This window comes from Struthio camelus, chromosome 10 (assembly GCF_040807025.1).
Source record: "Struthio camelus isolate bStrCam1 chromosome 10, bStrCam1.hap1, whole genome shotgun sequence".
Lineage (NCBI taxonomy): Eukaryota > Metazoa > Chordata > Aves > Struthioniformes > Struthionidae > Struthio > Struthio camelus.
In genome coordinates, this window is record NC_090951.1 from 16,501,531 (window position 1) to 16,527,372 (window position 25,842).

General features: G+C 39.3%; 1 long non-coding RNA gene across 1 annotated transcript in view; it reads right to left on the reverse strand.

Annotated features, from left to right (window-relative positions):
- Positions 1 to 19,167, reverse strand: part of LOC138068413 (uncharacterized) — a 36,236-nt gene extending 17,069 nt beyond the window's left edge. The window contains exons 1-2 of the long non-coding RNA XR_011143230.1: positions 19,035 to 19,167; positions 17,306 to 17,364 (exon numbers count right to left, since the gene is read on the reverse strand). This is a non-coding gene — a long non-coding RNA (uncharacterized lncRNA). The remainder of the gene's footprint in view (positions 1 to 17,305; positions 17,365 to 19,034) is intronic.
- Between the last annotated feature and the right edge of the window lie 6,675 nt (positions 19,168 to 25,842).

The window sequence follows — 25,842 nt, forward strand, 5'->3', positions numbered from 1 at the left end:
CGCACTATCGTTTGGTGTATCCTGACTCTCCTAACAGCTACCGCAAATGCCTCAGAGAAAGTAAAGGGAAAAAAGTCAAAGGCGAAGGACATCCTTGCCTTGGGCACCTTCTGCTGGGGTGGCGTTCAAATAAAGCATATGGAAAATTGTGGAACAGTTGGACAGGGGTTATAAAGTGATGCCTGAAATTAAATTTCTCCACTACTACAAAATGATAGTCCCAAAGAACCCTAGTGACTGCCTTCTCTGAACCTAATGGTAGGAGGCAGCAGCTTTTATTCTCTCGGTTAACATGATCAATGTGTTTAATGCTTGTTAAACTTTATGAATTGTAGCAGTTCTTGGAAAAAAGCCAACCCGGTCAGTGTGGGTGAGCGGTGAAAGGGCTAGAGACAGTCAGTTTGCTACAATTTTAACTAGCATTTTATAGTCTAGTTTAATTAATGATAATGCTCAGAAAGGCCTCTGGATAAAAAATTCGATACATCTGAAATAAGAGAAAAATACACAGCACTTGCATGTAATTCTGGACAGCCTCCGAAAAGTTTCTAATGGCATTGTCTGTTGAACTTCTGGTTTTCTCCATTTCCAGCTTATTTTTCATAGGAAGCCTTAGTGGCCATCCATTAATGGGATCTAGGTTTCCTTTTAAGGTGAACTGCTCTTAAAAAGGTCTTCTAAATCCCTTGCATGATACTGTAGGTGCAAAAAGTATATGTAATGGGCATTCCTCTAGTACGCTTTGCTTATATAACCTGTACTGAGACGAAATTTCTCTTTGTGCACAGATTTCTGTTGGGCTTAGCAGTGTCTCCTACGGTTGACGATCTTTGCATTTTAGGACTTGAATCAAGCTCAGTGCCACCTTAGCCTTAGATGTCGGCTCTTTCGGGCTTTGCATTAGATCCATCCAAAAATTTTTTTCTTCCAAAAACAGTAATTTCTGTATTTGAAACCCATTCTCTTAAATGGCATCAAAAAAGGAGTAATAAGAATTCTCCAAGATTCTCCCAAAGCATCATCAGGCCTCCTGTACCACAGACACTATTTTCAATCCTTTATGTCTCACAAGAGTAGAGCAATTTCCCCAGTACAACAAAGTGACAGAAATAAAATTAGCTTTCAGGCACACAGTAAAGTCAAAACAACAAACCTCAAGTTGGTTTAATAAATTTGCAAAGACATCTTTTTATTCCTCTGTTTTTACATCATTAATTTACTTCTCAAACTCCTAATGTGGCTTATGCTGTTGTTCACCTTTCAACCTCTCTTTCAGAGCAGAAACATCAGAACAGGGCCAACCCCTCCAAAAACAAAACAAAAAATAAAACAAAACACCCAAACAACAAAAACAACCATGCCTCTGCTGTTATTTGGTTAGAACCTATGGACTTGTTTCAATCTTTGCATGATGCCGTGCATCCAGAAAAAGTGAGCGGGACCATGCTTTTCTGAATGTGTGCTAAAATAAATAAATTAATTAATTTTAAAAAGTCCTCAGAGATGTGGATTTACACTCATAGCCTGGCCATCTGCAGAGTAAGTCAAGGACATCGCGTTGGGAATCCACACAGAATAATCAGATGGTGCAGAAAAACATTTATTCCATAACACTGCATACAGAAAGCATTCATATCATGCCCCAGAGACGGTACTGATGACTGTTTCCAGGCACAATTCAAAGCATTACCTTGAATATAGAGAGAGTCTATTTTAACTTGGAGATCCAGAATCTGTCAGGCACCCCCATCTAGCTAGGTAGGAACTTAGTATTTGCCAAAGTAGAAAGCCTGATGCTGGACATGCCCACCAGAGCTGGAAACTAAGATCTTAGGAAAAAAACTGCAGGGCATTATGTCATTATCCTCCTCAGGTGAGGAATGCATAGAAAGGACTTTCTTGGGGGCGGGGAAGAAAGGAATTATATGGGAATGAGAAGTTACTACAATATCAGTGCGAATCAGATTTCTGAAGAATAAAGAACACCTGCAGCAAAATGCTCAGGAAGCTATTGAAACTGTTGCACAGTTGCACACACAAACCAAATAACTACGTACTCCACCCACATCACTTTAAACATTGCTGCAGCAGCTGTTTGAACAGAAACCTAGTACCAGACATTCCCCAAGACTATTCACACAAGCAGCTTCTAATTTCTAGAAAACTGACATAAGCAGTACTCAGAGACATTTAATAGTTCAGTTCCCAAATGTTAAGAAACTAGTCTAGTATCAAATGAGCATCCTTACTGAGGACAATCAATCTATTGCTTTACTAATTAAAGAAGAATATAAATCAGTATTTTTGCATTTCTAGTTGTTTATCAGTAGGTGAATCTTACAGCTTTTTAGCAACCCTTAAGCAAGCTAGCTTTACAACACCTGCCCTCTCTCCTCCCTATCCCGATAAGGCATAAGATAGAGTGGTCACTTACTTTATGTATAGCTGAAGCTCAGCTGCCTATGTCATGGATGAAGGGCATCCTGCATAAGGATTCACAGCTGAATCACACAATTGTATTAGGGTATAAAGTGACTTAAGCCACCTTAGCCAATCTTCCTTGCCCATTCAGACTGGCAGTGAGCAAGATCCATATTGTGTGAAGAAGGATCATTAGAAATTTAACAGCCAACTTCCTCTGCCATATCCAAAAGAAGGAGTTTCAAACAGCACAATGAAAAGTAACATCTTAAGACTCAAAAATGTTACATCCCAAATCTGATACCTTACATATCTCCCTCAAAGCCACTGATGTGAGCCTTCCTTACTTAGTTTACAAAATTTAGTGGCATGTTCTTAAAAGATTATATAGTAAAAATAGCAGAATAAATATTTTTTCTGAAGGATAACTGGAAATAAAAACAATGTTCAAAATTCCTCCAAGACAGACAATTTTATCTTTAGAAGTTTGTATTTATACAGAAAGGTTTTGTTAGCTTTTTAATCCAGCTCTTGCTCTTTACTCATTTTTCGCATAGCCGTGATCCAAAATGTTAAGGACAGAAGAATTTATTAAACTTCTTCACACTGATTAGCAAGAAAAAGAGGTTCTATCTTGAAACAAGTAATACTTTAAAATTAAGGGAAAAAAGCACAAGGACAGGGAGTGGTGAGAATAAAGCTAATCTTAAAGAGATTCTAAAACTTTTAGACTCCTGAAAACATAAAACAGATGAGAGAATACCAGAAGCATGGATTAAAAAACAGTGTAAAAGCTTAAACAAAGAGATGAAGAAAGGTAAAAGATCAAAAACTAAGTTAAATCTCAAAGACGACACTCAAGATAAAGAATAGAAATTTTACAGCTTATATAAGAGTTAGTAAATGTTCTTCTAAAAAAAATAAGCATTGTAACTTTAAGGAAGGTTTCCCCTTTTACCTAGAAGCCTTTTACGTGATACTCCATTATTAAGTATCATTAAGAGAATTACAGTAAAAGCTAATCTTCCTCTTACCTGAAAAGTTCATCTAGCACAGTGTGTCCTTTAAAACTATTACAACTTAAGGTCCTTTCATGAAAGCTCAAAAAGAGGATTGAAAATGATACTCCACAGCCCCTATGACAGGGCGCATAAAAGAATAAATAGGACATGTTCAAACCTATTTTCTGTCTAACCAACTTAAGAGACACTGTAAGACCTGAACTAACTCAGCTTAATATTTTTTATTAAAAATATATTGATAAAATGTTAAAGAAACTAAGAAAACCACACAATAAAACCAATTATATTTACTTCAAATACTCTCCTTCTGTTTGCATTACAAACATTACACTTCAGTTTAGGTGGTAATGTTTTATTTTTTATCACTTCAGTTAATGAGCTGCAGAAGGCAAACAGAAAATGTAAATTGTAACACACAGCTCTGAATTACAAGTCCAATTACTTGGGATGTGATAAAGAGCAAGCGGTACAACCTGGAAAGTACTGTGCAAATGACTGTGCCCTCATCATACAAGGCAGTAACCTAAAGACTGCTTTAATTTTCAGTAGCAGCCATTCACTGCTGCTGATAAGGATTGACAGGGCAACTAAGCAAGAATAAGACATAAGGAAACTGTACTTGAGCTCCTTTTCCTCAGCCACATCCCCCACATCAGCAGGAAAAACATGTTAATTGCTATATTACTTAACAATTATCCCCAAAAGTTCCTCTGGTAGCCACTTTGCTATGGTGCATGCAGCCTGTTCTCACTGTGCAGCATGACTTTAAGTTCTCCTTACAAGGCAAGTATGAGTAATTTCAAATGTAAAGCTAAATTCCCATACACACACAAAGCATACTCCCCCAGAGCTGTGACAGACACGAATTTTCCGATGGAAGGCTATACTGTCTCTCGTTGCTCCTCTTTGCTGTGGTCCTCCTTCCTCCTGGCAGCCAAACCAGTGTTGTGGCACATCCCTAACGTACAGACACTGATCAAATGGAGTCCTCTGAACTTCATTCTCCAGCTCCCAGAGGCTGTATAGGCCCAGCACTGCTAAGGACTTCTGCTGCTTTCGACTTCTGCTACCTTGCTCTAAACAGAATTCCAGTAAACACATCCAGAATTTTGAATTTGATAACGCATTCCTATATTTATTTATAAAGCCTCTGTCAAAATAGTAAAGAAGAACATCCAAAGTAGTAGCCCCACAAAACCCTTCTGCAAATTTTGAAAGTATCAGTACAATGAAGATGATCAGCCCTCATTGCTAAAATTTGTGTTACAGCCCATAATAGGTGTGCAATAACAGATGTATCACTTCTACCTCCAGAAGTCATTTTATAAGAAACCTGAAACCTAAGCTAGCCAACAAAACGGGCATAACGCCTAAAGAAACATAACCTCAAATTTGAGCATTTTGCAATTAAGGTGCTAGCTAAATCACTTTAATTCCAGTAATTTCTCAAAATGTCTTTCCTACCATTCTCACAGGAGGACAAAAACATTTTCCATTAGCAAACAGAAAATTTAAAGTTAAAGCATTTCAATTTAGAAAAGAATAGGGTATGTATCTGGAAGCATGGGCAACTGTCTTGCTGGGAAGATCTTCCCAAGGCTTGTTCATACCCAAAGCTAACCCAAATGCTTCTAAAAAGCCCAAGAGAAAGGTTAACCCTCTCGTTTAAGGTCTTCTTGGAAAACTGCAGCAGAAACAAGCCAAAACTCCACAATCACAGTCCACTACCAGTAATCACGGGCACTCTTTACCCTCTGACCTTCTCAACAGTAAACTCAAATGAAGAGAATTGTTTGACAGACACGATCCTATAAACATTCAATGTCTGAAACTAGGGAGGTTTGGCTAACAGCAACATTCTTGAACTATATGCAATGTTTCTGAGAGTTGTTAAAGATAAAACAAATGTTTCTTGCCACCAAGTTACATAGTATATTCTAAATAGTTTTCTACTGAGTAACAGTAGACACAGCAGAGATACAAGCAAGCCTTTTCCTTTTAACCTTGGATACTTGGATTAAATTAATAAACATGAGTTTAAAGGTTTTAAAATATATTCAGCACTGTTTTCATTGACCTTCTAGTGCATGCAATAGAATTCTATTTACTTAGAATTAAAAAAAAATGTTATTTGACAAAAGCAGAAGGGCAACAATATCTCGGTATAACTACACATTAAGAAAAAAAATTATATAAATCCATATCAGCAACAAATAGGGTGATGTTAGATTTACCAGAGTCCAGTGAGTGGAAGAGAGCAGGAGAACTCTGTTTGCTGGAAGCGTACTCCACAAGTGTACCACGTGCCTCTTTGTTGCAGGCCTCCTCAAAAAAGTATTCTGTAACCAGCACAGCCTAAAAACTTACAGAAATACACATACCTGTATTGTTGTTAAGTGAATGTGTGAAGTGGAAAATGAACTGGACTACTTAAAGATGACTAAGTGGCTATGCCACATATCATGTTTGTTTTGATGGGGATAGGGGGGTTTTATTTGGTTTTGGTTTTTCATGAATGTTTGTATATCTACTAAAGCAAGAGTTATCATTGAAAATACCTTGTTTGAAAATGTAGTAACAGCTGTGTATTCTACAGTCATAGGTCACAGTGAAAGCTGGTGGTTTTTTTTTTTTTTAAACCAAAACATAATCCCACAAGTAACAGAACTCTCTAAGTTAAAAGCTCCAGCCTTCCTCTCAGCCAGGAGTGTATATCTGACTAGAGACTGCGCCTGAAATGGTGTGCATATGCACACACACACAAGTCACACTGTAGTGGGGGGAAGAGAGAAGAACTAATAATTGGACCCTATTGATTCAGTGTGTGGGCTTTTCCAACCTTGAGCAAGATCTCCATGGGAGATACTCATCACAGAGCCAGATCTGTGGACTTCTGCACCGCAAAAGTCATGGTTCTTTTCTGCCTAACAGAACTCAGTGAGATTAAGATAAAATGCTTCCTCTCTACATGGTTCTTTTAACAAATCAAGGATTTGCATGTGACAATTGATGGTTAAAGCATTTATTTCTTCTTTATATTTCTTTTAGTAAATGAATAGAATTATTTTAATATTAAAAAAACTGTACCACTTGTGAAAGAAATGAATATACTCCAATAGACAGCCGTGTCTTAGAAATATATGGAATTAGTGAACAAGCTGTTATTGAAAAGATTGCCTTACTTTCACCTCATACTTACTCCACAGCACTGCATGTAAGCCTTCTCCTCCTTTCACAACAGGATGAAGATATCTCCTCTTGAAGAATTTAGTAAGCACTACAGAGCTCCTTATTTCAAAAGGGAATTTACATGGTCTATAAAGCAGAAGAGGCATCCCAGCTCCACCCACTCTTCTTCAAGCTGTGGCCTACATGGGAAAAACTGGTATCTTGGCAGTGAGAACATAAGGAGCAACGAGCCCAACCAGGAGAACTGAGAGATTTTTGCCTCCCTTCGTGTGAGCAGGAAACCACTCCCTTTCATCATCTGCAACTAAGGGACTGTCTTTAGGGTCTTCACAGTAGAATCCAACAAACCGAGGGCGTTCTGACAGCTAACATAACCAGTGATTTCCTGATTCTAGAAGAAAAACTAACTTTATTACACCAACTGAATGGTAGCCAAGTAACATTGACCACATAAATACTATCAGGATGGGACACTTTCATATTGCCCATACAGCTACATCAGGATCCTGGATTTTGAAAAGTATAGAAACACACTCCTACAGAAATTACTATATACTTTTCAACAGAAGGTAGGAAATAATTTCTGTTGGAGGGAAAAAAAAAGAAAGAAAAACTAAAAAGAGAGAAAGGAAACCTAATGGCAGACTCTCACTCCTTTCAGGATTTGTGAAATAACCAGACTGTAGTGAATAGAAAAAATAAAGGTATCAAAAAAAATCAATTTCAAAAATAGATTGTTCTTGTGACAAAGAACTGGTGCGGAACAATCTCAAGTAGAATTGTTGCTACAAACAACTACAAGGAACTGAAATTGCTACATAAAGTTAGGTAATAACACATTTTTATGATAATTGTGAGGATAAGGTGGTTATACCTAACAGACTAGATTGCAGCTGGCATGCTAACAATAGGACAACTCTTCCTCCCTGGGACTCCAGGACTAGAACTGAACATAGGTCCCCTATGACCTTTTGCATCATCCTGGAAAACTGGATGTCCTATAGCGAGCACAAAAGGCAACGCCACCTCTGCTCCTTGGCGCAATCCTTCCTGGGGCTCGTCCCCTGCAGCACAAGTTTTCTCTATTCTTAATGTTATTCCTTTAAGGTATAGGCTTGCACAGTGCTAGGGAGTCATTGCTTATCCCCAGTGATTTGATCTGTATTTCACTGTGGTCTCACATTCTAAGTTACTGTTGTCATTCCAGAAGTGCCGAACAGCTCTTGCTAGTTGGGGAGGCAGGCTGATTTCTATGATTTGGTAAAGAGACACTCTCAGTAGTTTCCCCTGAACTGATGTTTTTGTCCCCTAAAGCAAATGCTGTTATAAAAACTCAGTAGCCAAGCCTAAAAATTAAAATCATCAAATGCTTTCCATTCTAAGATCCTGAATTCCACTGCCTACAACTGCTAAATTTCAGATGTTTTGGTTGAAGTACTCCACCTGCTAATAAGTCTGCTCTGCTGAGCTGTCCCCAAGAATGCGGAGCAGGTGGGAGGATGGAGAGGATGTTACAACTTCTTGTAACGTTACAAAGTTCTTTCATCAAGAAACTCCACCATTAATACTTTAGGAGGGACTTGAGGTTATCACGTTGCATGAGAAATGAAGACGACTATTTGTGAAGACAACATTACTGTGCGTTGGTTCTGTTAGTTGTCATGAGGAAAAGTCGCAAAACCACTGAAAAATCAAGCTTCCAGATTTATACCGTTCACATTACAGGGAAGGAGGCAAATAAATCCAAAGTCACAAAACACACTTGGAGCACAACTGGCAACAGAAGCTAAATCTCCTTTCACCCTACTATAATCAACAAACCAAGTTAAATATCTATCTATCGATCTCAATACTACAAGTGTTATAATTATTCCAGCCTCCCTCATCCAGGGTTATTATTTGGGGTTTTAAGCTAGGCAAAATAACACTTCTAGCTTGAAACAGTCCATCGCCTTTCAGGAAATAGAGGGGCTGCACATTTAAAAAGAAAGCTCAATAAAACCATACAAGTGTGCTATATTAACTGCTTTGTTTTTCTGTTGGCATGACAAATAGTCAATTGCTCAATCTCACTATTCAGGAATTTATACCATGCTCACCCCTGTGTTATGTTAACAATTCACTGTCCCATTTTCCAATAACAACACAGATTTGTAACAAGTTGCATGGCAATGTCAAGAGTGAAACATTAACTTCAAGATCTATTTTGACAAAAGATAATGACAATTCTCCTACTTTTATGACAGTTCATAACAAATATCATATAATTTTACACATATTTTGTGTATACATCATTTAAAAAACAAGGGTGTTAAAGAGAAGAAATACTATCTAATTTCTCCATAAAATATGGCTCAGATTAAGAATGAAGAGACAAGTTTATGAAACAAGAGTGTTATGTGGAACCCACATCACCAACAGAGTACCATCTAATAAATTAGCTTGAATTTAATTCAGGCACTGTGATAATAAGACATTCTACCGGCTTGGCTACCATGAGAATGATACTAATAAAATTACCTAGACAATCTGGACACATAAAATACATTTCAAAGGCGGTTTCACAGTGAGGTCACCAAGTACTGAAGCCTGATGAGCTCATTTTGCTAAGAGATTTCAGCACTTTAGTTTACAGAAGATTATGTCACATGACAAAATCTCCCGGGAAATTTGGCCTGAGGAAAGAGAATGTCATTAGGTGAAGATGGCTAAAGCTGTGCAGCTGGAAGTTGGAGGCAACGTGCTGACAGCAAAAACTGTTAGTGAAACATACATGAAAAGACGTAAAAATTGCATCAAGGTGCCATCAGATAACTTTAACATGTTAAATCACACTTTGTAAAGGCAAGCCAACATGCTACCAAGCTTGACATTCCTCAGCAGTTTTAGAAAAATACATGGTACTGGCGTTAAGTAGTACAAACATGATGGACTGAAGGTTGTTCAGAACAGCTCCAGGAAGTTAACATGCAAAAAAGAGGAAAAAAGCAAGCAAGCTAGCACAAAAACCCCACCAGCTCATTCTCATTGTTAGAGGACATTTTTAAAAGTCACAGGAAAAAGAAAATTAGGAAAGCTGTAGGAAATGCTAAAAAAGAAAAGAAAAGAAAAAAAAAGAGTCTGACAGAATCAGTAGGGGATGCCTATAACTAATGAGAAAATGCAGGCAAGCTGGAGAGGAAGATCAGGTCAGAAATGCCAGATATGATGGAAGAACTGTATGATGTGACAGTAGAGGCCCTGGAGACAACAGACAAAGACAGAAAAGCAGAGAAAGAGACCGTACTCAAGAGATGGTGCCGAGAGAGAGAAAAGAGCAGTTTTCTAGCAGAGAGAGGAAAAAAAAAAAATCTGAGGACCCAGGGAGAGCCAACATATAAGAACCCAAAACTGCTTGCCAAGCCTATTTACACTGATTTAATCACGCAGAGTTGACAGATCTCAAACTAGGAGCATAGTGGGAAGGGAACACTGAAGATAAGAACAGGCAAGAAGGTAGATGGTAGATTGCTTAAGTTTTTGAAAGAGCTTTTGCTGAGGCAGTTTTAAAGAAAGGTGGCCACCATATGCAGCAGAGATCTTGTGAAGGATGAAAGGAAGAAAGCGCGAAACTACAGATCATGCTGATGCCAAACAGACAATGAACATGGAGAAAGCAGCCTCGGAAAAGCTAGAGAAAACACAAAATCCAAAAGAGAGGGATAAGAAAGGCCACCCAAGAACATGAGGAATCAAAGTACAAAAAGGACTGCAGATTAGAGGACAGAAAAGAGACAGCAGATCAGTGGCCAGAAGCAGAGAAATCTCATTTTATAATCTGTGCAGCCTGAAGGGCAAACATGTAACACAGGGCTAGAAAAAAAAATAAGTTGTAATACTGCACAAGAAGGAAATCATAAAGTAGCATTAAGAATGCTCATGAAACAGCCCTGTCAAAGGTTCCAAAGAAAATTAATTAAAAAGTTATTTTAAAAAGGGCTCAGGGTCATCCAAAACAACTGAAAGTCTGAACGACGTTATCATCATTAAAAGGAACTTAATATTTGGTTGATTCTCCACCTATTAATTTCTTTTTAATGGAGAAGCACCAGGCATTTGACTTGTCTCCTGGACTTCAAACAGTCATGATTTTCTTCGTAGATAACTGGAGCGTGCCAGGAGAAATAATACAGCTATGCAGAATTAAAACAAGAGTACTAAAACTCCAGACTGTATTCCTCTTCACTACTCTTTTCAATACTGGAAAAATATGTAGCTCTTTAATCAATGTTGGGCCAAAAACCTCATAAAAAGCCCACGTGTGTTCCTCAACTTTTACTTTGAAGATCACAGCTTTGGAGGGGAAGAACGGTTGTTAATTGTGGGGCTTTCTAGACCTAAGCTGAAATGAGGAGAGAATATGCTTGCGTTCTAGAAAAGTTAGCATTTGCAAGAAGGTAGCTGAAATACAAGTATGTCTCATTGTCCAACATGAATTACAGAAAGTAAACAGTTGGAACTATTTTAAAAAACACATGTAAAGCAGCAGGACCACAGCAAAAAAAGTTTCAGGAAAACAGCTGTGTCAGGAAGCATGTTAAATAAGCCTGAAACATTTGAAGGAGAAAAGATAGAAATAAGAAACTCATACCGAACTACACGTTATTTTTGTTTGTGAAACGCTACCTCCTAATATACAACGAAACCATTGTTAGCGTTTCACTATATGAAGGGAAAGAATAAAAACCACACAAGAGATGGAAGAAGAGAATCTTTAAGTGTGCTTATCACAGATTGCTTTTGAGCAACAAGTGTTGAGAGTTTAAGCAATTAACGCAGGAGAGGCTTCGGATAGGACTCAGAAGCATCAGAGTAGAGAGATTCCACCCTTGCTCTTACAGACAGCATCACTAGCTGTCTACTGCATCAGCACTTCTATTCTCCTAAAGAAGAAATCAGCATGAACAAGGTGACAGCATCAGGCCTCTCCTGAATCATGAAGGTCCCCCCCCACACACACCCCGAAATCTGGAATAATAATTCAGAGGTAATTTAAAAAGAAATAACTTAAACAAGGAGCATAAGAGCATACAGAAAAGGATTCCAAGATAAGATGCTGGTGACAGCACCAGTTCTCTGCCACTTGAAAATGACCTAAAGTATATAGCTTTAACGCCTTCTTACGCAATGCAAAAGATCTTAGCAGGTCTTAGCTCTCCAACAGCAGCCTAGATTCTGACACACATACAAGCTAGGTGAAGAAAGTCAGGCTCCACTTCTTCACATATTCATATACCAGTGAAGATCAACTTGTTACAGACCAAGAGAGTTTTGTATCAGCTGGTTACACTTGAATTTTTTCTACTTGGCACGATCTAAGTAGTACAAGCAGATTTAGTGCACTAAAAATGCAAACCAATTGCTTATTGGTCTATCAGTTTTGTAGATAATTTCTCACATCATTTGTTTTTCTTTTTATACACAGTAACACACAGACTGAAAGCAAATTCAGCCTCAAACTTGGTTCCAAAAAGCCTCTACTGGAGGCTCCAACTAGCGTGTCGTGTGTGCACTGCTAAACGTGGATGAAGTCACACTGATCTCTCTCATGTATTCAGTTGCCTTAAGAGTGAGAAAAAGATGTCCTACTATAATTAATCTGGTATAATTGTAGATTGCGAAAGGGGAGAGGGGTCCTATTCCCATACTTTCTTCCCACAACCCGCTGTGGATTTCCAGCGCCTCCCTTGCCATGGGACATGGACCCTGTGCAAACATTATTTGAATCAGTTCAGTTCGCCAGCGTGATATAGAAGACTATATTTCTGTTTCGTTTGGTAGAGGTCAGTTTTCCACCAAGTCTGCTTGCTGCACCAATCCACCTCCCTCCTGCAGCCACACCATCCCTAGATTTTATGCAAAGGTACAGGCAAGGCAAACAAATGAGCCGAACAGGAGCAGAAACAAGCAGATCAGCCCCTTCTACCAGGAACCTGCACTTAACACTGAGTGAGGTGGAACTCAAGTACAAATGTACAGCTCTGTCTAAACACATCTGTTTGTAGAGCCAGTATCTGCAAACTGAATCACAGCTAAGCGCAGTATTAACACTCTTTACTTGCTATCTGCCACTGAAACATCTTTTCTAATTCCTCTCCTTACAGGACAAATTGCATTTTCCAAACACTGGTTCCATTTTACACTTTATACTTAATAGCAGCACTAAATCAATTTTCAGTGACACTGAAAACATCTGCAAAAATTCACAAAATAGCACTTTTGGCTTGTACTTATTTGTCTACTTCTGTACAACCTCTACTCTGAAACAATCAGACTTATAACTGCTACAAAAACAACATATCACTGCTTCCTGATTTTAAAGGCTTGGTCTTATTCTCTAGTTATAAATGCAAAAAAGTACAAATGTGGTGTTTTCTACTTGGGGAGAAGCTCTGTGCTGTCTTTTGACCAATACGTACAATTTAGATCAACTGTTTGTATCACTGTTCTCACTTAAAATGAGGAAAAAAAACTCTCTCCTATTATAGAAGACTTAAGTCATATAGTCACATGCACGGCAGCTAGTATCAAGGACTGTTACTAGACGACCAGAATTACCTCAGTGAAAGACCAATGACCAAATACAAACTACCACCAACCAAGAATCAAAACCTGTGCCAACAGCAGAACTAGCATGCGATAAGCACATCTAGACATCATGATGAAAACTAGCTGTCCGACACAAAGAAAATACATATTTTATACACACACACATATGTATATATATATATATATATTTGTGCCAGAAATTCAAGTTACAAGCGTGCACGTATCTTCAGTTGGTTTACTTTTCCATTCTAACCTAGGAATGTATTTGGGTTGACTGAAAAAATGCTGGCTTCTTTTGAAAGGCTGTTTTGTGTCACTGCAAACATCTGCTACATATATAGCTCCCTGAAGGAATAAGTCTCTAACAGGAACCTAAATTTACTGGATAAGCTGTAACAGCTACAGTACAAACCACATGCTGAAGCCAAATGCCCAGTAACAGAGCTGCAGGCCCCGCCACTGCAACAGCGCAGGAGTTTAGGCGGTACCGTCTCCAAGAGAATCAGAGATGGCCTGAAGCACGGCTCTGGTACCTCGACAAAATTCCATATACAACTTATTTGCCTCTCTGAACCTCTGCCCCTTGTTCAAGATTAGCTAAGAAAGGTTTACCACTATACAAGCACATTTAAAGAATTTTTATTTTATTTTAGAAAAATTACCATAGATTTAATAGGCAACTCCCATTAACATTAATGGAAGTCATGCAGCTCAATCCATGCTCGCTGAGCCAAAAACATACCCCCTAATGTCCTTTCATAAACATGACCTTTACATTTAAAATAGATGCTTTAAATTAGCCGAAACAGATTAACCCTTCAGAATTCACCTCTGTTAAAATCATACATATCTCAGACACTTTTAAACATAGAATATATACATATATATATATTCCACATACGGCTAGGACCCACTTTTAGTACTTAACTGCCAAACTGCATCAAAGCTAATTTGTGGCCTAAATGTTCCATGTTTTAAACCTCTGCCCTGCCCATATTATGCAAACTTCTACTAGCTCTGCCTCGAAAGATCACCTCTTGGCCAGATCCTGCAGCCTCCTCACTAAACTCATTTTCCTCAGTCTTTTTAACATAAATCCTTATCTTCTCAGCGCAGCAAGTCTCTTATTCTCACTCTGACAGTCTGTTTGGCTTTTCCTCTAGTAAGCTTTTCTTTTTCTCCTCCTGGAACTTGCAGATAGTGCTTAAATTTTTTTGCTTACTCTCCTTCATCTGTGCTAGTTATTGAAATGACTTAGGTATTCTCAAGATTATATAACAGATTTGATTTATTGATTCCTGATCTCACATCTCTCGGTCTATCTTTGTATCCTTGACACCTCTTTCTGCATATCCCACCATTACTTTCAGTTCACTAAGCTAACATCAACCTACTTACTCTCCATCCATATGACTGCCTTTTTTGCCATACTTCATTTAGTACTCTCCCTGATATGCAAATTGGTCTCCTCTACTCACCTTTTTTTTTTTTTTTAATATTTTTTCCCAACATTTAGCAATTTTGTAATAGTATTTTAAGAACTGCCCTATGTAAACTGTGAAAAACTATCGCTTTTTATGATCATCTCTGAATCCAAGTTCTCTCTCACTCTCCATTTTTCCTACCTTGGTCTCTACCAAACTAGTCCTTACCACTCTTTCCAACCTCTTCTGCTTTTGGCTTATGCTCCTGTTTTTCTAAGCCAAGCATGGTCGTCATCATCTTTCAGACCCCTCCTCTGAATTCAGTTCTTTCTGTATTTCTCAAGTACCAGCTATCTTTTCCACATGTAGTTGATGGGTATGGCATCTACTCAAATTAATATTTGATGTTTTGATGCCAAAAACCTCATCTTTAGTTGCTTCCCTACCAAGAAGTGGGAAAGTGAAAGTATAGCTGTACATTATTTACTATGTTAAAAAGTTATCAGTTACTAATTTATCTGACAACATAACATAGGACTGAACTCAGGGTGGGCCTCCTTAGGCAGAGCTGGCTACTGTCAAGGTAAGCCTGTCCCTATTACAACCAAGAAGCTTCAGCTATGACCTCAGGACGCTTGAATGGAGATGACAGCCCAAGCTCCATTCAGCTCACTCCTCAATACTCCTGACAAGCAGAGCAGCTAACACAAGACTTCAGTCTGTTTGATTACATGTCCACGTGATGAAGTCAGCAAATCATGTAAGAATACTAACATTAAGTTTGTAGCAAGTTTCAGCCATAACCAGCCTGGAAAACATGGAAACATGACTGACAAGAGGAGGTAATTTTTTTTATTTTTTATTTTTTAAGATTTTGGAGAAATAAAAACGCAGGATTCAGATCCATGATCTGAACCTAAAACATTCTCCACATCACAGCGGTTCAAACGATTACAATGCTAAACGAACAAACCATTAGCTAATATGCAGTCAAGTGACTAACACAGGTGGCTACCTGCACTAATACTCATTTAGGAAACGCTACTCAAAAAACAAACCGAATGCTTTTGGGTGCCCAAACCAACGGGGTGCAGAAGAGGCGAGGTTCGTCAGAGGAGTCTGCATTACAGCCTTATGAGGAAAGGGCCGCCTGGCAGCGATCGCTCCAACAGTTGCTTCCTTTGAAAGCCTCTCCAGTCACCTACTTGCAGGGCTAATGCTTTTTTCTAAAAGAGCTTCACACATGGCCCTGAAACGTGGAAAGGGGGAAAAGTTCCTTTTCCCGGGAAGCCTGAGGGCCTGCTCCCACCCACGCAGGCTCCTCCACAGCAATGGGGGCTGCAACGCGGGGAGAGGAGGCCACCGCAGCGCCTCGGATCTGCGCCCGAGACTCGTCCTTACGCGGGACTTCCCCTGACGGGCTGCTCGGAGCCGTCTCCCTGCCGCCGCCCTTCCGAGGAAACGCGCCGCAGCCGGCTCCTCGCCCGGGCCGCCGCCCACGGCAACGCTGCCCCGCGCCGGGGCCGGGCTCTGCCGGGCCGCAGCCGCGCGGAGCCCGGTCCCGGCCGCGGGGGCGCTGCGGGGCCGGCGCTGCTCGGTGGCTGCCCCCCCGCCCGGCGGGGCGGCCGGCCCGGGCTCACCTCCTCCGGCCGCCCCGCGTCCAGACGGGTCCTGCCGTTCCCCGGCGCCCTGGGGCCGTGTCGCCTCGTATTAGTCCTGCTATTAAGCCTGGGTCTCCCGTGACTCCATTCTCCCCCTGAGCGGATTTCGGACGAGCCTGTGAGCGCGCAGCAGCCAGGGCCCGGCCGCCTGAGGAGCTGGCGGTGATCCCCCTCTTCTGGCTGCCCCGCACTTCCACTACCACACGCTCCCAACACCAGTTCAGTTAACCACATCACCCCTGGGGTGTGCAGCAAGCCTCAAAATACAGCACGAGGGGAGGGGGGGGGAGGCTTTTAGTTAAATGCAGTCAAATGTGATCAAGCTTGATAAAACGAGAAGTTCCGGTTGGAGCTCTCATTTTCCTCAAGAGCTTCCAGAGGAGTATTGGTCAGATACCTCCTATTCCAGGTCACATGGGGGCATACTGTTTGAGTGGCCAGACATTTAAATAAGAATGAATACAGATCATGATCTCCCAATCCGCCAGAAAATACAAAGTGTAATATACTCTTTATTTAGCTTACCATTTATCCCTCGTTCTTGTGGCCATCTTGTACGATGTCCATTTTAGGCATACTTTTCTCTTGGGCCTTAAACACTCTTGGCCTCAGTCTAATTTTTTTCAGCATTAACGGTTAGAAACTTACTTTATTTCACTAGCATAATCCTCTGCTGTCATCACAGGAAAAGATAATAAATAGTTCTAACTGATTAATAACACTTACCACAAACAGGGCTTTCATCTCCAAGTGTTCTGAAAGTATTTCGTGTATTTGAGGCTATCAAAGAAATTCAAGATTCCTAAGATTACATCTCCACCATTTCCCAAAGCTATGGGCTTCAAGAAGGAGAGCACAGCAAATCTTCATGTTCACCATTTTTCAGATTACATTGTAGCTTTGTCAGAATCCATCATCTGCCCTTTTTATAGTAAAGCTCCTTTAGTTCTTATAACAAAATAATAATTTTGGTCCTCATTAGTTCAAACAACTGCCATACCTTCCAATGTAATCACTCCTGCTTCCGGTTTCTTCTGCAGATGCCTCGCTCCCATCAGTCTGAAAACAGATGAGATGGAGTTAAAAATGACATTTGTGGAGCATATCAAAGGTATCTTGACAGAACCTGTGTTTTCTTACTGGAGCAAGTGGCAGCTTACCTAGATCTTACTGGTCTCCTTCTTAGGCCACCTACTAATGGTCTAGGAGTTAGATTCTTGACAATAAAATTATCTGCTTGACAGTTTTACTTGCCCAAGATGCTGATCAGTCAGCAGGCCAACTAAACTGGGAATATGACTCCTAGGCGGTTGTGGGAGTGCAGCACAAACTATTTATCAGAAGCCTTACCAGGTAAGCTGAGGAACTGTGCAAGTGTGGCAATACTGGTCCAGCCCCATTGGCTGTATTCCCCATGTGAAAGAAATTGTCCATCTCTGACATACAAGTAAAATATACAAAAATTGCCTTGAATTTCACCCTTTTTGGCTAAAACTGTTGAGTTGTTGGCCTTGAATCCCAGCAGTCTGTATGCTGGCCCTCTGAACTGATAGAGCTCTGTAAAAAAACAGATCATTCCCTGTTCTCCTTCTATCCCATTAGCTATTCCTTTGATTAATTTGCCTTTATCCCTCAGGGTCTCACATTTCTTTTCTCTACATAATATGACATACGTTGTATTACTATTAGCTCAATTTTAGAACACTGTAGAACGCACTCTTCTTTCTGGGCTTGTCCAACATGAGCTCATATACTTCAGATCTTTCTCTTCCCCTGATCCTTGAAAATAAAATATTACAAATAACCTAATGTTTTTGGATCCATTCAAATCCTTAAAAGCCATGGTAAATCCTAATCTCATGGAGATGGTAAGAATTAGACCTTGATTACCTACAGAAATCAAACATATGATTATATCCTTTGCAGTTCTGGGCTCCAAATTATCCTGTCAGGTTTGCTTGTACTACTTCTGCTGACTTCAGTGGGAATTGCACGTATGAAACTATAAGAATAATCAGGCCCTGAAAATTTAAGCTTGTGTCCCCAAGCATAGCTACTGCATTTTTAACTGATTCAGTGTGAGCTGCATCTGTGACCCTAGAGCAACAGCTGGGAGTATGTGCTGGCACCCAGAAAGCTAGTGCTGTCTTTCCACATGGGACATACAGCAATTTCCAACCTGCCCTGCTTGTATATTATGTCTAAGTTTGTATGTTAAATAAAGGAAGTATTTCTGTTACCATGACATCGGGCAAGAAAATAAACATTACTCTCCCTAGAAAATGAAATACAAGGTAACAGAGCATTTTAGCAAGTCTAATGGCAGAAGTCAGAGCCATCATAACACATTACAGAAGATAAACAAAAAGGTTGATTTTGATAGCTTGAAATGAAAGAGGAAACTATTGAAATATTTTGGATATAGAAGAAAAGACACTCCAGAAACTCTTTGTTCCAACCAAGCATTAGGAAAGCACTACTTTTATTTTCATTTTCATCTTCTGTTCTGGAAAGGCTGCCTTTTTTGCCTGAATTCCCCAAATAAGGGTAGGACTAGATGTAAAACTCACTAGATACTTCCTACAAATCTCCCAAACAGAAAATAGATTATTTTTCAAAAAGCAGGAATAATTCAAATCCAAAATACAAGAAGTTTTAATTTATTATCAGTAAGATGCATTCTCTTGCATTATTTCTGAAGAAAAAAAATGCTTTCAAGTACTTCATACCTGATATTGTTGGTTCATTATCTCAGTTCTTCAAATTTAGTCTCCTTAGCCCTTCACATTGGTAAGTAACCAATTACATAGATTATCAGATCTAAAAATGAAGACTACATATGCAATTAGTATTACACAAATACACAGAACTCAAGTGCAAAGAAAATAGAACCAATCATCAAAAGAAAAAGGGAAGTATAACAAATTTTCAGAGACTCATACTTTAAGTTTCCAGGATAAGTATAACAGTCTCCTTTGTTAAAGGAGATGAGATGAAGTCATTGATCTGATATTCAAATTCCAGTCTTTATTCCTGTCCTTAAAGTTCTCTTTGTAACAGATGGTAGATAACTTCCAATGATAATTCAGTAGAAATCCCTTCATTCAACAGATAGAGGAGTTGCACTGAGTGCTGGGCTCAAAAACACTATAATGTTTATGTGCATCTCTCTTCAGGACAGGAATAAAGTCTTAATTCAATATGCATAAGTTTAAGGATCTGACCTTACCGGTACTGCTGACTTGCCTGTATGGTACGTTATTCAAATAAAGCATTCATATAAGTCTCGTTTTATACGGTTTGTGTATTTAATCTGAAATAAGATGCCTTTTTAAAAGATGTGAAAAGGTTTCTTTCAGTTCTAAGCGCATCTATAGTATTCACATGCCTGTTTATTACACTATACTTAATATAGATTTAGGGGCTTCTTTGTCCTCATTTTACTGAAAAAGCAAGCCTCCCTGGTGCAGACAGAAGTCAGGTACATTATTTTCTATGAGTCCATTATCCACTAATACTCTGCACAGTTCTATGAAGTAAAAACACAACCACCCAACTTGATGTTAATTATTTATTTTGTAAAGTTGTCCATCTTAGAGCTGAATTAGTGAAATGCAACTTAACTGAGCCAAAGACTCAGACTGGACTGCCATTTTGACATTCTCATCAGGGAAATGATGCTGTAAACACCCATACTTGATTCACATGCATGGTCTCTTGGTTGCCTACAGTAATGCCCATCTGTTCAGATGGCATCATGCCCACTCAAGTTGCTCAAGGGAATACATGCTGGGTAATGATTGGCTTAGGTAAGTATTTTTCAAACTGGGTCGGTGTCGACCTCCTTTTGGGAAGGCCCAAGAGGAAAAGGAAACAAAAAGAATTTTCATTTTTTATTTTAATGGATTGTTTTCATTTAACATTCAGCAAAAACAACACCATCCATAAAACATTCAGTAGATGGTTTTGCTGATTCCTTGGTACCTGTGACCCAGCAAGGAAAAACAAATTAAACTACATTCTTCTTATTTTTTAAATAAATGAGTTCAACCTGTTATAAAGTCACAGCTCATAACATTGTAAGACCATCTCATCTGCAGAAAAGAAACCTGTCTCAGCAGGCATTACCACATTCTGACTATTGAACTAATTGTTTTTATTTATACATACTGGTAAACACTCAAAGTCTGGCTTCCAGAGGTATTCTTACCAAAAGCCATAGTTTGAATTTTGTGGGGATAGTGGTGAACAATGTTATGTCCCAAATTATCACTCAGATCAAATGAATGGTATTGTACAAAAGCGCTTTTCCAAAACACAAACATGCACACAGATACAGATGCTTGACATGTGCAGTAGCTTGAAAGGATTAACTCCTTTTCATTCCTAAATTGGAGAATGACATTAGAATAATTTCCAAATATAGCCTTCCACTTCTCCAAAGCCAAAGAACTTTGCTTTAGTGAAGTGCATTGCACAGTGAAGCCATTGTCTGTCACATTGCTTTATCAAACAAGCACATAAGAGGAGGAACAATCACGCCACCCTTTTTCCCTGCAAATGAACTGTTTTTTTTTTCCCCTCCTTTAATAGAAAGCTACCATTATTACCAAAGGGGAGAGAGGAAAAAAAAAGAAAATAATCCTGCTCCTTTTCATTTGGGAGAAAAAAGCCTCTGAGTGCTGCGTCCATGCGCTCCGACTACTGTTTTGACACTGTGTCAAGATGCTCCCGCTCTGCTCTAGGTCTCAGATCACAGTTGGAGTGTCTTGATACAGTGTTGAATCAGTAGTGTCAGCAAGTCTCAGAGCAGAGTCAAAGCAGAGGCTGAATGTAGCCTCAGAGCAGGTAGAGTCAGAGACACCTTTCCCCTAAACTGAAGCAGGGAGAGAGTTGCGGGGGGAAAGTGTTGCTCCTTTTTTTTCTTTTTAAAAATTGTTTATTTTAACATACTTTGATCCAGCTGTATCAGACTCACACTTCTAATTACTCACCCTTTTTGCAGTAAGGTATCAGAACTAGCTCTCTCCCAACCCTAAAAAGCTGTTATAAAAGCAGCATGGAGTAACGTTAATATTTTCTTGAAAGAGTAAAAGCAAGCCTAGGCACAGGGACTGAGAAACTGCACTTTTTCAAACCAGCTGGAACTGTAGCAAAGGTTTGCTAACAAGGCCAGACCCTGCTTTGGCAGCTCTGCATTGTGCTGTGTGATATAGCACTGCTGTATCACCGCAGGAAAAAGCGCAGGGAGATCATGCCCTGGGACATTTCTTTAGCTGCTGATGCACTGTCCCTGGCTGTTAGAAACCCAACTAACCCCATCAACAGAAGGTTTCAAATGGATACGAAAGAATACATCACATTTTTACTTTCTATATTTGCTATTCAAAGCCCTGGTTTCCCCAACATCGATAGGAGCTTTGTCGGTATGTTCACTGGGGCCACAATCTGTCTTCCTCAAAGCAGAGCAGATTGGCATAATTGCTCTTTTTGGTAAGATGGTACCACGTGCAATCAGAACAATGCCACTGATGTGGTACAACTGGATGTTAATGAAGCAATTGGTAAGGATATCCGAGGTCTGCACAAGTTATTACAAATTTTATTTAGTGAAGTAATGTCGATTCTTCCTTATAAAACCTGTCTCTTATCTTTAGATCATCACTAATACAACGTGATGAGTCGAAAAGATTACCATCCCACTAAGGTACCCCTCAGATGATATTAAATGAAGGGACATTCTCAATGGGTGCAGAGAACAAATTAAAAAAGGACTTATCAAAACATAGCAGAACATATCAGAAGCATAGGTAGAAAATGAGATTCAGATAACAAAAAAGAATTCCAGCCAGCCCCTGGCAACAGGAAGACTGTAAGGCCAGTAGAGACCAAGGGGCAGGACATGCTGTCAGCTTTTAACACAGTTTTGTAGAAAAATAATTGCTAAAAGAAAAATCAAAACACTAAGACTGAATATGCAAACTAATCCTGAGCTTGTTCCTAGAAAAGATATCGTAGATGCATAGATCCTATGATTTCAAGCAGTGCTGCCAGAATACTCCACTTCTGGAAGGGCTGAGGCAAGAAGGCTGTCAGTACCTAAGAAGGCATTTGAAAAGGAATGAAAAATAATCAGAGGTTACAAAGAAAATAACTAGCCTTAAAGAGGCAAGATTAGAAAACCTAAATAGGCCAAAGTCAACCTTGCTGTAGCTTTATAACCGAATATGTAATCCAGTCAATTCTATATGCTACCATCAAGAGGGCACACAGTTCAATACATATAATTTAGATTAAATGACCACTACAGAGTAAGAAGCATGCATTCTTTTCACAGCTGACCCAAATTTATCCCGATTGTAAAGGCAATGATTTCGCTGGAGTTTCAGTGCTCACTTATATGATCAGTAACAAGTAGCTTGTACACACGCAATGTATACCCATGCATACACAGAAGTGATTTCTCATTAATTTCTTTTTCCTTCCAATTATACTGTGCCACTATTTATATAATATATTATTAAAGCATAGTTTAAAACAATTTCACAATAATGCAATAAAGACTCAAGCTCACAGGTAATGAGAGTATTTTAAAACTATGTGTTTCAAATTCTTTTTTTGAAAATTGTGTAACAAAATGGCAGTAAAGAGTGCAAAAAAGTGGGAAATAGACAAAATAAGAACTGAGAACAGCAGACTTACCTCACTACAGAACGCTAAGGCTCAGTCACTGTCTGTTGAGTGCTTTGAGATCCCTGGATCTTATTAAAAATGCAGAGTATTTTTATTTAAAGTAAATCAAATACACCTGCTGTTGAGGCAACTTTCTTGCGAGCATTTTCATAGCGAGCAGAAGACATGGGTTTCCTTCTCCTCTGCTCCTGGCCTTGCCCTGCACAGCCGTTGCACCCTTGCTGCCCACAGAGGAGCCTTCCTGTTGTGACCGTTTGCTTTCACCCACCATAACGAGCAGGTCTGCCTCAGCACTCCCCCAGCTGTCTCTGGAGGTCAAAGAGAAATTAAAGAATGTATCATCTAGTCACAAATTAAAATCTTTACAAGTTGAAACCTGGTAGAAAGTCTCAGAATAGAATGAATTATGTATTTGAACACTTAAGATTTCCTTGCCTTTATTACAGCATGGGGTCTGAACTCTGCTTTCTTCCCTGCACTTTATTACATGGTTAGAAGTCCCACAGTAGGAAACTTTCAGTTTGAATTTTGAAGCACCTATAGTGTCATAGTTTTTATTTTAATATTTGTCACCAACAGTGCCGACAGATAAAAAGTGCTGGCTCCCCACAGCATGATATGCGGGATTTTCAATAGAGCTACACAATTGCTTTTGCTAAGTGCTTGCGGGGCTCACAGTGCCAAATCCCGCAAATTGCTTCATTCAGACCACTTTGCAGTGCTGTACCAAGGCAAGTGGTATGAAAAAAGTTAGTTGCTTGCAGGAGGGACATATGCCTAAATGGCTGATTTCATTTTAAAGTCCTAAGCAATTGTCCAAAGACATTTCTACAACTCAATTCAATAATTACGGCATTTAAGAGATGGTCAAAACTTTTTGCATCACTTACAATTTATTCCATGTCTTACATACAGTTAAAAAAACCAAAAACCTGTTCTTCCAGCTCCCAAGTTTGCTGGCCAAGAAAGTCACAGATGCAAACATCACCAGTCATAATATTCATATATTACTACTTTCTCTTCTCCTTTGTAGGCTTTTATTTGTTTTTATCCTTATTTATAGGAATATTGTCATTCATATCCCAGCTTCATATCAGTATTAGGATGTAAATTATTTCATGTGCACAGTAATGCTAACTACGTAGTGGTTACACCTTTGCTATCAGGGGAGATTTTTGTATCTCCCGTCTTATTCACAGGTCAATTAAAAAACTGATTAAACCCCAAAAGTCTATGATGATAATTGTTGGAAATGACTGGGAAGATAATTGGTTTAATGACTGCTAAAGCAGTCATTGGGATACATGTCTCTCAAGGAGTCTGAATGGCACTTTAAGAGCAAGATTCATCCTGGGTGTTGGTTGCTGACCTCAATAGTATTACTCCAAAATCTGATTTGGATCAACTTAGAAAATACTACAGACAAAATAAATCATTTTAAAGGGATGCCTCTGCTGAGCTTTGGTGTCTCTCTTGAGCTACCACATTCAATGTCAACCTTTCCAGTACATGATCTGCCTTTAGAGCTTGAAGTAGCTTTATAAGGTGAGAATTCACTAAGGGTTTTATATTTTTATACTTTTTTTTTTAGCATAGCAGGAAACAAATTCTATATAATAACTGGAAAATGTAGGCCGAGACCATCCTCTGCACAGGAAATTTCACTCAGAGGGTAGGACACCCAGTGAGGTCCTATTCACAGACTTCTCTTTGTATTTTTCTGCCTGGAACCAAAGAAGGGGATTCATGCCAAAACCCTGCAGGATATGGAAATCTATCAGCTATTCTGTGGCTCTCCATGTCTTTCAAAGCAGCTTCTGATTTGGGGAGCCCTAAATTAAGATCCATGGACTTGGGCTTTTTTTTTTTCTTTTAAATAAGGACTCAGAACCTGCAGCTTCAATTCAAATAGGAGTCAGAAACATGTAGTACCTGTGAAAAACCCCTGACATTTCATTCCTCATTCTGAAGACCCAGAACAGCAAAAATTTAGACCAAAATTATTTCTCCAGGCTAGTCAGTATTAGAGAACAGTGCAGAAGTCAGAAAATCCTTGCTGCTGGTTCTCAGTCCGCATACGCTGCCTGAGCTGGGAAAGGCTATAAGGTTATAAATCTTTCAGCGAAAACAATTCCTGCTTCATGCCAGCGACATTGCCTAAAGATATCTGCATAGGGCATCTCTAGAGGAGGCTCCCATTACTAGACCGTTGCAGAAGAGTAACGGGAAACTTGCATCCAGTTTGAAAGACATTAATGAGTCTCTCTTGGATACAAAGTATTTTTCAACACCCTTATGGGCAAGGTAACATACAGCTGAGCTGGGGAGCTCTGACTGGATAGGATGCACCAATAGGTCTTGAAAAAGGAACACCACAGAGCTCTGCAAGGAAAGAGTCAGTTTTTCAGGCCCACTTTGCAGTTCTGGTGCTTACATGTGTCAGTGTTGCTTAGAAAATATATTTCCCATCACCTACTCCTTCTGCACTTGTTCCAGTGGGGTTTCATATGCTATGGGGGTATTCCAGATTCCTCATTGGTTTCTTTTCTCATTTTGTGTTTCTATTCTCAATAATATTTTCAATTTAAAAAAAGCATTTTTCAGCATCTTAAATGAACTCTAGAAATTTTGATCGAGTTCTCCTCTCCCCTCCCCTCATATTTCTCACATATGCACAACCATACTTTAGGATTCATTTTTCTCCCTTTCTAAGCTTGGTGCATCATTGAGCTAATGATGCACAGTCAAGTTATCTAGTATCATTAGATTACCTAAGGCTCTGATTTTAGTGTGCCTTACATACATGAACATTTAACTCCTTGAAATCAAGGAAAGCAGCTATGT